Source organism: Lissotriton helveticus, chromosome 11, assembly GCF_964261635.1.
Source record: "Lissotriton helveticus chromosome 11, aLisHel1.1, whole genome shotgun sequence".
Lineage (NCBI taxonomy): Eukaryota > Metazoa > Chordata > Amphibia > Caudata > Salamandridae > Lissotriton > Lissotriton helveticus.
Window position 1 is genome coordinate 312863690 of NC_136072.1, and position 15843 is coordinate 312879532.

General features: G+C 42.8%; 1 protein-coding gene across 6 annotated transcripts in view; it reads left to right on the plus strand.

Annotated features, from left to right (window-relative positions):
* AMMECR1L (AMMECR1 like) overlaps positions 1-15843 on the plus strand; it is an 883688-nt gene that overhangs the window by 19476 nt on the left and 848369 nt on the right. For 2 of the 6 annotated variants that reach the window (XM_078665612.1, XM_078665610.1), the window contains exons 2-4: positions 3165-3682; positions 3806-3999; positions 4701-4900. The exons of 3 other annotated variants lie outside the window; for them this stretch is intronic. The gene's annotated coding sequence lies outside the window, so the exon portion shown is untranslated. The remainder of the gene's footprint in view (positions 1-3164; positions 3683-3805; positions 4000-4700; positions 4901-15843) is intronic. One more of the 6 variants, XM_078665613.1, reaches the window with a different exon arrangement.

Here is a 15843-nt window from a genome sequence, read left to right on the forward strand (position 1 = left end):
CCAATGCTTGTTGCTTTCTAGTTCTGGGTCACTCACGTTTGTTCACATGCTGCTTTTGTTCTATTCTGTAAGAGGATGATTAAGTGTACAGTGGCCACCTTGCTGTCTGCTGTCCAGTTGCAATTTAAGTAATTAAAATTTCAAATATATCTCATAAAATGTATGCATAAGTGCTATGCCTTGCCAGAAATGGGTTATGTCGTTTTTATTTATTTTAAACTTAACCCCTTCGACGCTGATGACGAGCTGGGCTCGTCATGAGGTAGCCTCCTCGCACGCTCATGACGAGCCCAGCTCGTCACGTAAAGTGCGCTTTTAAAAAAGTCAGCGTACGAGCGGAATTCCGCCCGCACGCATGCGGTTAATATGCAAATGTATGTTTTTTTTTTTTTATCAGGTATTTGACAAATTCCTTAATCGAGCGCAGATTACACAAAGCTGCATGCAGAAAGTGCTGCTCAGACAGGAGATCAGAAATACCAGTCAATGACTTTACAATACTAAATCATTATTGGCACTGCAGTCAAAGCTAAAATTACTGGTGGTGCCAGTAAAACACCTTTTCAGTGGCAATCCTAATCCACCGTCTTATCTATGTTGTACCTGAGGAGCAAGGCCAGCTTTCATATTTCTCCCCAGGAGAAGGCATTTTGGTAGGTCAGAAGTGTCAGGACTTGCCCATACCTGCATTCCTGACGACGGGAAGAGGAGCATGTACAGCTACTAGAAACCTTGTGTCTCAGTGCCCCAAGCCTATGTTCACATCCAGAAGGGTGCTTACATGGCCGAACTGATGGTTACATGTCCCTACCTACACCCCTTAAACCCTCCTTAGTCCTTTCTATCCACCACTCTCCAGTAGTATTTCCCATTTCCTAACCACACCCCTCTGTCCCTCACACATTTACTTCTAGGTATACTAATTGTATTTGCATTTATATAGCACTTACTACCCCTGACGAGGCGGCAAATCGCTTTTTTGGCGAGTAGCACACTACTCCAGGACCCATATAGGTTTATTGTTAAATTAGTATAGTGAAATATGTAAGTCATTTTTGGTGGTGGATAGGTTAGTCACAGTTATTTGGATTCGGAAGGATAGAAGAGGAAAAAAAAGGTTTGTATTTATATAGCGCTTGTTACCCCTGATGGGGCGTTGATGTGCTTTTTTTTGCGAGTAGCATGCTACTCCGGAAAACCGTAAAGCATTAGTGGTGCATTAGTATGGTGAAATATGAAAATAATTTGAGTGGTGGATATTAGTCAGTTATTTGGAGTGAGCAGGATAGCGGAGGGATAGAAGGGGGATAAAGGTTTGCATTCATATAGCACCTGTTACTCCTGATGGGTGTTGAAGCGCTTTTCTGGCGAGTAGCATGCTACTCCGGAACCCATAAAGAATTAGCGTTGAAAATGAGTATAGTGAAATATGAAGTAATTTGAGTGGTGGATATGTTATTCAGTTATTTGGCTAGAGAAGGGTAGGCGGCGGGATAGATGAGGGAATGAAGTTTGTATTTATATAGCTCTTGCTACCCCTGATGGGGGTTTTGAAGCGCTTTTTTGGCGAGTAGCACGCTACTCTGGACCCCATAAGGATTAGTGTGGAATTATTATGGTGAAACATGAAAGTAATTTGAGTGGTGGATATGTTAGTCAATTATTTGGATTTAGAAGGGTTTGAGGGGTAGAAAAGGGAAAAAGGTTTGCATTTATATAGCGCTTGTAACCCTGATGGGGTGTTGAAACGCTTTATTGGCGAGTAGCACGTTACTCTGGAACCCATAATGGATTAGTGGTGAATTAGTATAGTGGAATATGGAATTTGAGAATTGAACACGTTAGTCTGTTATTTTGTTTGACAAGGATAGTGGGGGGGGGTAGAGTGAAGGATTTGGATATATTTATTTTGGGAGGTTATTGCTGTAGGAGGAGGCTTTTGGATGAGTAAAAAGGGGTTTTGGAGGGGGAAGAGTCAGAGGTAAGAGTTTAGAAAGGTTTGTTTTGAGGGATCGGTATAGTAAAAAGAGGTGTCAAATGATGCAAGGAGGAGTAGAGTAGGGGAGAGTATAGAAAGGGTTATTTTAGGGATCATAGTAGTGGTATGAGATAAATGAGAGAGCGGGGTAGAGGATGTATTGATAGATGTATAGTGTGAGAAATAGGGTAGTGCATTGGAAAGAGTAGAAAGAAGTTTGAGATGAGTCAAAAAGTTGTGCTAGAAGATGTATTGAGAGAAGTGTAGGCTGAGAAATAGGTTGGGGCATTGGAAATGCTAAATTAGAAGCAAGTGATAAATATGTAGATCCATAAGTACACCGAAAGTATATAGATGCATACATGAGGTAAGTATATGTAGATTAAAGATGTTGATGGAGGTACAGGATGAGCAATATGGTAGTGCATTGGATATGCTTTTTCAGGAGAAAAGTAACAAACGCACAGATCCAAGTACATGGAAGGTACATAGATGCACAATGGAAGCAAGTACATGGTAGCAAAATACCGAATAGATTACTGTGGGCCCATAACCTAATCTCCACAATCAGCATTAACTGATGAGTTGCATTCATTACTCAGATGTAGATTTTAGGGGCTGGTAATTCATGATGTGGAGAATCGGCAGTCAGGAGGTTTTTTTTGTGGGGGTTGAGATCTCTACACTGAAAGATAGGAGAGGCATAAACACTGCACATAGGCTTGTGAATAGCATTTTGTAGTACGTCAAAACACATTAAAAGATGCAGTCTGTGACTATGCCTGTCAGTGCCTATTTTCAACATCAAATGACCTGCCCTACAGTGACACCTATGCTGCTGCTGTGATCACTGATGTGCACCATCCTACTCACCTTCAAGACCAGTTCACAAGCAGTGAGTGGCACCAATCACGTAAGCTGAGATTTTAGAAGTTCATTAATTATTCGGAATTGTTTAGAATAAGCCTGCAGACCTACTTTACTATGCATGGTGATCAAGGCATCTTTTTTTGTAGGACTTGCTCTTTTGTTATGGTACAGAGTAAATGTAGTTCATTAATTGTCTCGACTGCAAATCATTTTTAATATAACTTTTAAAAATATGAAAAAGCAAATGAGAACATTTATATTATAAACAGTTGCATAGAAGTGGTTTTATGTACACTGCTTTCTCTTATTTTTTCAGGATCGGGAAGACTATGATTGTTTGATCACTTAAAGTGCGTAATTTCACACTGGGATAAAAGACACTTGCTCCCTAATGAAATTATGTATTACTCTTCAATCATTAATGGAGAGAACACCTATTCTCTGATTCCATCTCTACGTGTACCTAAAAGGATTGAATACTTTTACGGGCAAAAGTGAGAAGTGTACAATCTGAGATTGACTGCCTAAAAGATAAGTAAAGGATATTCTATTTTGACCAGATAGATGGCAGCTCATTTTCAGAGATCTATATATCTTGCATCACCTAAATCCATAACACTTTTTTCCACCCTCCACCTGTATAGCACAAAAATGTTTGTTTCCCAATTCTGCTAACTTGAAAATATTTGTTTCCTTTGTAGCTCAGTTATGTGGCACATGCTGAAAGGAGATGGCTATAAACCGTTTGCCGGCAGCAGTCTGCGTTGACAAGGTCAAACGTCCTACAAAAAAGCCTCAACATAAATATTCAATGGATTATTTGCAAGACAAAGGGTGATTTGCTTCAATTTTTCTCCTTTGATATATATTACAAACTGAAAGTATTATTGTGGATACATTTCATGCTTATCTACCTTATTTTTATGAATTTAAAAACATTATTTTTGTAATTGTTAGGTGAGCTATGCCTAGATGTCCAATTACTTTCCAAAGAGGACTGCAGAAAAGGCCAAGTATGCTTGAAACACTGCAAGTTTTCTCGTCACTGGTTTGAGTGAGATACATTTTTAACAAACGAAGTTGCAGAGGTGTTGCCCGGGATCATGATGGAACTGCTTCCCTTGAAGAAGAAAAGTTTGAAGCTTAATAAGGTAGTTCACATGTCTCAATTACCATAAAACTTTGTTAAATCTAGTTCCATAGCATATCCAGTGAGCGCATAAGCATTCTGTTGCTGTTTTGTATTGCCTTTCCATTCTTAACTGTCTGCAAATGAGAATGAGCTGGTGTGCTCTGGTCTCGGGGAAATCGCTCTAACATGAAGTTTGGTGACCACAAACGGCACTGATGGCACACACCACTCCAAGCATTTTCTCGCACTTGGGCAGCACTTGCACTTTGTAGATAAGTTGCCCTGTTTAACAACTTGGGTGGCAGAACAATCTCATAAATAATTGAACAGAATCCCTGAAGACGTTATCCTTTCTAACAATTAGGTCCATGTAGGGCACTGCTAAGAAGATGTTCTTTCCACTTTTATTGCGCAGGAGAGCAAAAAGTGAAATGGTACGCTTTGCTGATTGCCCATCTCCGGATACACTCGCTTAACTATGAGTGATCTTCTTAATCTATTTCTTTCTCTATCACAGTTCAGGAATAGAAATGTTCTTTCTCCACCTTCAACATGAGAAATTACCTACCATCACGCATGCGCCCACTCTCCATAAGCAAACTGTTGGAAGCTTATATTTTTGTTGCATTTTGAAGGCAGCACCCTCTTTGAACAATCACTGAGTAAAACTTGTAAAGCACTGCTTGTCCCCCCTAATCTATGGTTTTGTTATCCTTTCAGAGTTTATGAAATCTGCACGAGGCCAAAAGCCGGCCAACCATGAACATCAAAATGATGCAGTGAAAACTTGCCTCCAAGATCTCCCTTGCCAGAAGAGAACTGAAGAAGCCAGCAAACAACAAAGTACCTGTTTTCATTGACCATTTCTTGTCTACTTTGACTATTCTGGTTTATGGTAACCTAAGCCCTGTTGGAACCTGGTACGTGCTTCAGTTAAATAAAATTGAATTTAGAAGTCATTTTGGATCCATTTTATTTCAACCTGTGTTTGTTTAGTTTTATCCCACACATCGCAATATTATTAACGTCAGGTCATGTCTTATACACAAATTAAAGGAATCTCTACTGAATGAGGGAGTAACACAAGTTAAAAGCATTCTTTTTAATACAAAGTTTATTGTATTCTTGCTAGTTCCTACTTCAGATTTTTCTATACCCCCCTTACTCCACCACAACCTTTTACCGTGCAGAACAATAAAGTATTATGCCAAAGCTGTAGTTTAATGTTAGCTTCTTATTAGTTACTTAGAATTAATTGGACTGTATAAACGAGGCACATTTATTACATTCAAACACAATTCCCTATTTTACAGGATGGTACGTAGGACATTCACCTCAAAGCACTTGTTTGGCAACAGATTAGTTGATCTAAAGTACTTGATGGGCACTTGGTTTGAGAAGATGTGGCCATAGAATGTTTTCATGTCATAGAAACTGCAATGAGTATTACTACCCTCACTTTATAATAAATCATTCATTGTTTACCAATAGCCATTAAGATGTTTCCCTTAAGTCACCCAGGAGCAATTCACACTCCCCTTGCAGTTGTCATGAAGTCATCCTATAGTGAGCCGCACTCATGCTAAAGTTTTCATGAAATCATTCTGGAGTAATCCACACTCACTCTAAAGTAGTCATGGAGTCATCCTAGAGTAATTCACAGTCTTCCAGAAGTTGTCCTGGAAACATCCTAGAGTAATTCTAAGTCATTGTGACGTTGTCCTGTAGTAATTAACACTCATCCTGAATTTGTCAGTTGGTGTTCCTTGAGTAGTAAAAGATCATCATGCATATTCAATTGAAGTAATCGGGATCCCACCCCGGAGTAGTTTTTGTGATGCCTCTAGAGTCATCTCATTTAAATATTTTGCCCTATACACATACTAAAGGATGGTTTGGGATGACTTCAGCAAATAACTACAGCTAACTGCAGGCTGGAGTCATTCGATGACTTCAGAATGACTCCAATATGATCTACCTTTTCGACTTTGGCGGCCTAATTAGTTATATATTGGAATAATTCTCCCTTTTGCCTCTCATGCAGTCAAAGATACATTGGTAGTAGACATTAAATGGGCTCTGATTTTCTTGGTTGAGCTGCTAAGTTAATGGAGATAATGGTTTGCTCTTTGTATATCTTAAATTACAGACTACAACTAGGATGAAAGGAATATGCTACCTACCAGTATGCATCTGTTCTTGGCATGTAGGGCTGCTGACATTCATATCTGTGCATAGATCGCCGCCTAGTGTTGGGCCCGGATGATTGCACTTTGTTGTCTTGGAAGAGTCTTCGAAGTATCACGAGATAAGTGACTCCTCCCCTGGACTACAGTGCGCATGGGCATCTTCTCCATCCTCAGATTGTTTTTCGCCATTGTGGCAGAGATGGAGATAGGAAAGTAAGAGGTGGCCATGCCAAAGATAATGCTGCAGCTGTGACAGGCACCGGGGTGGAGGGCGGGCGATATGAATGTCAGCAGCCCTACATGCCAAGAACACATGCATACTGGTAGGTAGCATATTCCGTTCGAGGCATGTGGGCTGCTGAATTCATATCTGTGCATAGACTGTATAGCAGTATCTCCTCTAGCGGTGGTTACCTGTGCCAGCTGCAGCAGTTTGAAAAAGAGTTTTGAGGACAGCCTGGCCTAAAGCAGCTTGCTGTTTTGCTTGCATGTCTACACAGTAGTGTTTTGTGAAAGTGTGTATGGTGGTCCATGTGGCTGCCTTACAAATGTCTTCAAGAGGAATATTCCCTTGGAAAGCCATGGATGCCCCGATTTTCCTTGTAGAGTGTGCTCTTGGGGGGACGGTTAAAGTGCGTTTTGCCTTTTGATAGCATATCTGAATGCATTTAACTATCCATCTGGCTATTCCTGACTTTGATATTGGATTTGTGTTGTGGTGCAAAAGCAACAAATAATTGCTTTGTCTTTCTAAATGATTTAGTTCTGTCCACATAATAAAGCAGAGCTCTTTTTACATCTAGTGTGTGTAGGGCTCTCTCAGCTACTGACTACTACTGTGGATTTTGAAAGAATACTGGCAGTTCTATTGATTGGAAATTGGATACGACTTTTGGCATGAACTTAGGGTTTGTTCTAAGAACCACCCTGTTGGCATGTACTTGCATGAAAGGTCCTTGAATTGTCAGTGCTTGTAATTCGCTTACTCGTCTGAGTGAGGTAATGGCAATCAAGAATGCTACCATCCACGTTAAGAATACCTGTTCGCATGAGTGTAGAGGTTCGAAGGGAGGTTCCATAAGTCTGGTACGTACTATATTTAGATTCCAGACTGGGGAAGGGAGGTGTCTTGGAGGGATCACCCGTTTAAGACTCTCCATAAAGGCTTTGATTGCTGGTACTCTAAACAGTGAAAGGTGTTGCCTGTTTTGAAGGTATGCTGCTATAGCAGCGAGGTGTAGTCGTATCGTAGAGTATGCTAAGTTGCATTTTTTTTAGATGCAGCAGGTAACATATAATGTTTTGTATGGAAGCATCTAATGGGTTGATTTGGTTATTGTTGCAGTAAATAACAAATCTCTTCCATTTAGCTGCATAGCACGCTTGTGTAGTTGGTCGTCTTGCCTCCCTAATGATGTTCATGCAGTCTGGAGGCAAGTTAAGGTATCCAAACTCTAAGACTTCAGGAGCCAGATCGCTAGGTTCATCTGATTGGGATCTGGGTGTCTGATTTCTCCATGGTACTGAGTTAGAAGATGGGGTGCGAGGCACAGTCTTTGATGAGGAACTACTGAAAGCTCCAGGAACGTTGTGTACCATGGTTGTCTCGCCCATGTGGGAGCAACTAGGACTAGTGTGAGTGACTGTTGCCACAGTTTGCGTGCCACCAGTGGAATCAGCGGTGCTGGGGGGGGGGGGAAGCATACGCAAATCTGCCTGACCAGTTCATCCATATCGCATTGCCCTGTGACTACGGATGTGGGAATCTGGCGGCAAAGTACTGGCATTTCGAGTTTTCTTTTGTGGCAAACAGGTCTATCTCTGGGTGATCCCTCTGTTTGAAGAATGGCTGGAGAACTTGTGGGTGAATCTCCCATTCGTGTAGTTGTTGGCTGTCCCTGCTGAGCAGGTCTGCTATCTGATTGTCTTTCCCTGGAAGGTGTTCTGCTAGGAGAAAAAAGTTTTTGGGGACAGCTGTGGAGAGTGTGTTCCTCCCTGTTTCTGGATATATTACATTGCGGTCATGTTGTCCGTCCGGATCAACACAGTCTTGATGTACAAGTATTTTTGGAATGCTTTCAGGGCTAGGAATATCGCTAGCAACTCTAGTTGGTTGAAATGCAGTTTCTTTTGTTTGGTGTCCAGAGCCCCTGTACTGTGTATTGAAGAAGATGTGCTCCCCAGCCTGTCAGTGATGCGTCTGCTGTTAGTACTAGTTGTGGAACCGGCTCTTGGAACAGTCGCCCCTTGGAAAGGTTTTGTGGGTTCCACCACTGGCGAGAGTTGTGAGCGCAACTGTCTACCAACACTAGGTCTTTTAGTTGTCCTCGAGCCTGTTTCCATTGCCGTGCTAGGCATTCTTGTAATGGACGCATTTGAAGTCTGGCATGGGGGACAATGAATATGCAGGAGGCCATCATGTCTATGAGCTGCATGAAGACTCGAGCTGGCAGAGAGTGTTGTGGCAGAAATTTGCGAATGAGCATCTGCATGCTGGCTATCCTTGCTGAGTTTAGGTATGCCTTTGCCACGGAGGTATCTATAGTGGCTCCCAGATATTGTTGTGTGTGGGATGGTTGTAGATGCGATTTTGGGTAGTTTATCGAAAACCCTAGGCTGTGTAGCAGCTGAAGTGTTTGAGACGTGTGTGTTGCACACTGTTGGGACGATTTCGCTTGTATTATCCAATCGTCCATATACGGGAACACATGGATGTGTTGCCTTCTGAGATGGGCTGCTACTGTCGCTAAGCATTTTGTAAACACTCTTGGAGCCGTGGTTACCCCGAAGGGCAGAACCTTGAATTGGTAGTGTTGACCTTGTATTGTGAACCTGAGATGTTTTCTGTGAGCTGGATGGATGGGTATGTGAAAATGCGCATCCTTAAGGTCCAGTGTTGCTAGGAAGTCTCCTTGTTGTAGCAACGGGAGCACTTGCTGTAGTGTGATCATATGGAAGTGCTCCGACAGTATGCATTTATTTAGGGGTCTGAGGTCCAATATTGGTCTGAGGGAACCGTCCTTCTTGGGAATAAGGAAGTATAGGGAGTATACTCCTGTCCCTTGCTGTTGGAAAGGGACTGGCTCTATGGCCCACTTTTCCAGCATGCATTTCACCTCTTGTTGGAGCAGGGTGATCTGTTCTTTGGACATAGGACGGTGTCTGGGTGGTATGTTTTGTGGTGTAGAAGTGAGTTCCAGGCAATAACCATACTGGATAATTTCTCTCACCCACCTGTCCGTGGTAATTGCGTGCCAGACAGGTAGGAACTGTTGAAGTCTGCCTCCGACCGGTGTTAAGTGGTCTGGAGGTAGCGTGATGAAGTCACTGTTTTGTGGCAGTGGAGGCCCTGGTGTTATTGCCTCCACGTCCTCTTCCCTTATTATTGTTGCCCCTTTAACCTCCTCTGTTTGAGTTTTTGGTGAAGGAACCTTGTGTGTTGCCTTTGTATGAAGATGACGTTTGCGAGGTATTGCCTCGTGTGGTTGCCCTGTATGAGGAGCGTCGAAAGGAGCCTCTATGTTGCTGAAACTGTAATGCCCCCATTGACTTTGCGGTTTCTGTGTCCTTCTTCATTTTATCTTAAATGGTGTCGACAGCAGGGCCAAATAGAAAGTCCTGATTGACTGGCTGGTTAAGAATGGTGGACTGCACCTTGTTCTTAAAGCCGGAAATACGCAGCCATGCATGTCGGCATAGTAAAACGCTAGTGTTAATAGACCTGGCTGCGGTGTCGGCTGCGTCAAGCGCACATTTGATGGAGGCGTTTGTAATGAATTTTCCCTCCTGTATGAGGTCATCAGCTTGTGCTTTAAAAGGCTCAGGTAGGTGTTGCATTAAGCTTTCAAGCTGGTCATAGTGTGCCCTGTCGTAACGAGCCAGTAGAGCTCGTGTATTCGCAATCCTCCATGAATTGAAGGCCTGTGCTGCTACCCTTTTACCTGAGGCCTCTCGTATCTTTGATTCCTTATCGTGGGGAGGTGCTTCCTCTGTTGTCTGTGAGTTGGCCCTTTTACGTGTATTAGCCACTACCAGTGAGTCTAATGGTAACTGCCTTCTGTTGTAGGTAGGGTCTGTAAGGGCTGCTCTATACTTCTTCTCAATCCTGGAATTGATTACTCGTGCCCTGGCTGTATCTTTAAATATGTCAGGTGCGTGTTTCAACACTCCCTTTAACATAGGAAGTGTTCTAACACTCTTTTCTGAGGTAGGGAAGGTGTCAAATAAGAAGTCTTCTTCTGCAGGGTCATTATGCATGTCTACATTGTGGTACTGCGCTGCCCTGTCTATTAGTTGGTTGAAGACAATGGTGTCATCAGTAGGTGACGGCTTAGTTGGATAAGAGGATACATCAGGGATGGGATGGGTGTTGTAAGGGTCTGTTGGCTCCTCCCATGGATCATCTTGTGGAAAATCATACTGAGGCTGTGGATCTTCCCCTGTGTTCCCCTCATTGTCCCCGTGGTGAGAAGGAGAGTAAGGAGCAAAAGGTGTAGTAGGCATAATAGGATAGAAAGGGATGAAGGGTCTAGAGGGAGAAGTCCCAAAGTCCTTCTTCTTTAGTGGAATAGGGGAATGAGAGTCCGTGTCCAGTGGCCTCTTCTTCCTGTGCAGGATTGTGACGTTACCAGTCGCAGGATTAATATATATTTTTGCTTGGTCGTCTGATGGATCTGGATGGAAGTCCGGTTCCGGTGCCTGTCGCTGCATCTCTTGCCTAGCGGCCCGTCTAATCCGTATGGTTTTCGTCCACCGAAATTGGGCGCAGACTGGGCAGGTTTCTTCCTTATGGTCTGGTGAAAGGCACTTGTTGCATACTGAGTGTTTGTCAGTATGTGGGAACTTAGAGTGGCATTGTGGGCACCTTTTGAACGGGCTTCTTTCCATCGACAGCAGGCCCACGTGGCGTCGAAAAGGCCCAACGGCCCGCCTCGACGACCGAGTCGAGATGGAAAGCTTGATCGAGTAAAGAGGTACCGAGCGAGAACAATACCGTTGAAGGCCTTTTGGCCTTTAGAAGTAACATCCGAACCCAATGGCGGAAAAAAACAATCTGAGGATGGAGAAGATGCCCATGCTCACTTTAGTCCAGGGGAGGAGTCACCTATCTACTCTTCCAAGACAACAAAGTGCAATCATCCGGACCCAACACTAGGCGGCAATCTATGCACAGATATGAATTCAGCAGCCCACATGCTTCGAACAGCAGAGGATTAAGGGGTGCCTAATTTGGTTCTGTCCAGGGTGCTATCTGCACAAAAGCTGGTCATCAGAGTATAAGGAAGGGTTTGGGGTCGTAAGTAACATCTTACACTGACTTTTAATTAAGGCGGCAAATAGTAGTACATTAAGTCAAGTTCCTTTAGTGTCGTGACCCATTGAAATGTAGGCATCCATTCGACACCGCCTCCCCTCACCTGGAATGGCGGGTGGCAGCAGCAGTTAGGTGAGGTATTGCTGCCCGTCTCAAATTTTAGTGCCAACACTTGGACTGACTCACTTTGTATCACCCTCTAGCAAAAACCTACTCCACACCACACTGGGAAGTGCATGCAAAACTGTATTAGACAGTCCTCTTCACTAGCTGTCAGATTTGCTCGCTAACAGATAGGTCAGCTTCCACAGTGTAATATTTCACTTGCGGACTTAGCCAATGTACACTTCGGAATTCTGTTCAGTTCTGTAGGATAGGCTGAAGTGCCACTTTGCCCCAATCCTACGTCACCTTACACACATTACGATTCCTTCCACTGCCCGACTACTCCCAGAATATACTCAGTCACTGGATTGGTTGTGTGCGACCTGGAAGTGGCAAAATGTACTGACAAATGTTGGCCGTCTATAGCTCGGTGATGGACAATGGATGCCGGGCTGAATTTATAGAGGGTCTTTGTAAGTAGCGTGCAGGTGGTCTCTGTGGCCCTGTTTTGCTATTATTATGGCCTTACAGCGCCCTTGGAGTTCAGGTACCTTCACATTCTGGCCTTCTTGATAGTGATCGACCGGAGCTTATTTTCAGATTGGTTGGATGGGATCAGTATTATGGTGCTTTCCTTTTGTTCATCTCCCTGTGTGTTGCAATGATTAGTGATGTTTAGTGTCTTCCAGTGGTTCTTTACCAGTTTGGGTACCTATCCTATGGTGGGGGTTGATCTGCAAGTAGCACAGCCTGAACGATTGTGTTACAGGTAATTGCAGGATGGCATGGTAAGGTGCACAGGGTTCCTTTTAGCCAGGGTAGTTGTTTGTTGATGTGTGTGTCTTGTTTTAGGAATGTTATGTTGTCATAGAGGTTTATGTTTTATGAGGAGTAGAGCTCTGTAGAAACTCTATGATGTTTGGGTTGGTATTGTGAGAGCGATGACCCACATCTATATGGAATATGCTTGTTGTGTGATTGTTCTTTCAAATGCATTGTGTTGAATGTTGTATTCTAAGGAAAGCGCTGGTTTGTGCACAGCAACATCCCAAGTTTGTTTTGCATCTGCACAGCTCTGTACCTTATATGCATCCTCTTGCCATTTATATTTTTTATTTGTTGGGTGCTGTTGTGAGCTCTTTGACGCCCATGCCTGTGGTATATCTATGCTGTTGAATGGTTGTTTGGTACTGTAACATGTTATGTTGGATGTTTGAGTTATTACCTGGCGGGGATTACTGTTTTGAGAGTAGTGATCACCAACTGTATAGTGTTTCTGCTCCGCGACGGATGCATAAATGGTGTTTTGTCGAATGGCTCCTGTTTATTGCGGGATATAAACGTCTAGATGTTATACTCACCAAGGTCTGCTGGCTATCCTGAAGGAGAAAAGTAATAGGCGGGCAGTGCAGGCCACACACTCCCATACACCCCACCTCCCCCGACCCCCAAACTGTGACTCCGTCAATGCAATTAAACCCAGCATGCATCTCTAACTAGGTCTCTGGTGTCTAATCTGTCCATTATCCTCCCTTTCTTTCTAATATATTTACCAAACTTTAATGCTTAGTGTTTCTGCTTTCTGGCTCCTTCCACCAGAAGTCTCTATGAGCAATGTGACTAGGGGTCTGCGCATTATTCAGTTGTTCTACTAAGGAGTGCTCCTCTCTCTTTATCCAAGGTATGTATGTGCAGTATCCCAGCTGTTTACATCCATGCATAGTCATTAGTCTCTAAAGTCAGATTAAATAATTGTTTTGCCTTAATAGTGCCATGGAAAGAATAGAACAGATCTGGCCCCTGAAACTCCAGCAATGTTTCAGTTTCTGTTTAGCATGAACAGTCCCCCAAATTTGATTATCCTGGAGTGCTTTATGAGCGGAACTGTGGTCACGCGATAACAGAACTTTAATAACTCGCCCTCTTTTGCTTTACTTGGCAGTACAATATCTTGTACTGCTGGAAATAGTACCATCTTTGTTTTGATACATGGGGAGCAACATTACGCTCCATCCAACTGTCGCACAGCCAGTTCAAGAAGTATTTAAAAAAAAACTCCATTATCAGTTTGATCATCCAATTTAATCTGTTTTAATATATATTTTATTGCTTTTCATCAATTTCTCATTGCTCTCTCCGTTCATATAAAAGGCTGCATGTTTCCTATTTTTTTTTTCTGCAGCACTTGGGTATACACAATTTGTCCTGTGCTGCTATATTCACTTTCACCCAATGCATTTCGGGCTGGATAGCCTTTCGTCAGGATAGCTCTTCGTCAGATTTAAATTAAAATAACTATTAATAGTTGTGACATTCAGACATAAGACACAATTTTTAAGTCTCTAGACTCATTTTCCAAACTGTAGTTTCCACCACTACATGTTGGTGTAAGGAGGAGGAGTTCAGCCGGTCCAATTGCTGGAAATAGCATTGAACAGACACAGGTATATGGGTTGATTAAAAATGATAGGATGTCATTTGACATACATTGGGGAGTAGGAAGTTACACAGAGGGTGTTTTGTGGTTGAATTTGTTTGCAAAGGTTTTTTTATTTAAACATGAAGTAAGATAATAGTTGGGTTTGATTAGTTATGGGTGTTTTTGTATTATTTCTCACACCTAACATGTATGAACTACAGGTTGCAAAATGGGTCTAGCGATTTAAAAAATTATGTTTTATGTCTGAATGTCACAAATAATAATAGTGGTTTTAATTTGAATCTATAGCTACCCCTGACAAAGGGCTATCCAGCTCAAAATGCACTGGGTTAAAGTGAATATAGCTGCCCAGGATGAATTTTGTACACCCAAGTGCTACAGTAAAAGACCCGGATAGGCATATCTGTAGAATTGGAATAATTGGGAAACACTCAGCATTTTATATGAACAGAGAAAGCAATGAGAAATTGATGAAACACAATAAAATATTGATTAAAACTGGTTAAATTGGATGGGCAAACTGAAAATGAAGTTTTTTTAAATACTTGAATTGGCTGTGCGACAGGTGGATGGAGCGTAATGTTGATACTCCTTTATCGAAGCATTTCCTTTGTGCTGTTGGGGCAGGGCACAAAGCCAGGCTGCATGCATACAGTGTTGCCTTTGAGCATTTTGTGAAAAGTGGTTTTGTATTAAACAAAAGTGTGCATCCTGTCACTCTCACATTGACCATCCCTGTTTTACCATGTACTCTGGTGGATCTTGGCTTGCTCCCGTGCAGGCTGTCTGGCGTTGCAAAGTCCTTATGGTCAATGATGTTTGGTCTAACGAATGTCATGGTGGATGTCCAGCAGGAATAACTATTAAGGAGAGTGTGAGATCACATGATTCCTGTGGGTCAGTTGCACTGCTTATTGTTGACGTAGGTTGTCTGAGGCACCATATGTTTCTTGGTGGTAATAGAATGCTAGGTATGTGTGGAGAGGTGAAGAACTGATTTCTTCCCATTCCTTTGAAGAATAATATCACTGTGTGAGCACGGGGTGGGGGCACTTTTGAAACTCAACACTCATCCCCCCCTTCCCAATGCTATAATTGGTGCCGATGTCCTGGCGTTTTTCACGCGTCTTAATGGACATCCACAGTTAAAAGCCTCGCAAAACGAGCTGCAAAATCACTATGTACAGTAGTTTTTCAGCTCGTCTTCCCTGACACTGTGATATCTGCTCCTCACCGGGAGACCATGTGATATGGAGCCAACATCGTGAGTCACATAGTGGCCCCGTGTAAGTTGGCAAGTATGTGAATATTGGAATTAATATTTGTTGAACATAAATACATGTGGAGCCATCGCATTGTTGGCAACGAGCTGCTGTCTGCCATGGCACTACTGAAAAGGACCTGCTTAGCAAGTGAAGTCTTGTACGGGAGAAGCATTAATATGCAGATGTCGGCAGATCATATGTACTAAACCAATCTCTTTTTTTTTTTTTTGCAGAGTTTTATATAGCGCGAACTAGACCCAAATCGAATCAGGTATCAGAGCGCTTTACATAGCACCAGTTACGTTACATGAGGACGGACACACATTCATTTTAGGCACGGGGAGATTAAGTGGTTTGCCCAGAATCACAGGAGGTTTTGGTGTCGTTACCGAGACTCGAACCCAGATCCCCAGGTCCGAGATCGAGCGTCCTAGCCGTTAGGCCAACTCCTCTCCCCAATCTCATTGCACCGAACCTGTACTTTTTGTAACTGGTTTGTGCATAAAAACTTGGCCGCAGAGGTACGCAAGAGATTTAATATTTTAAATTT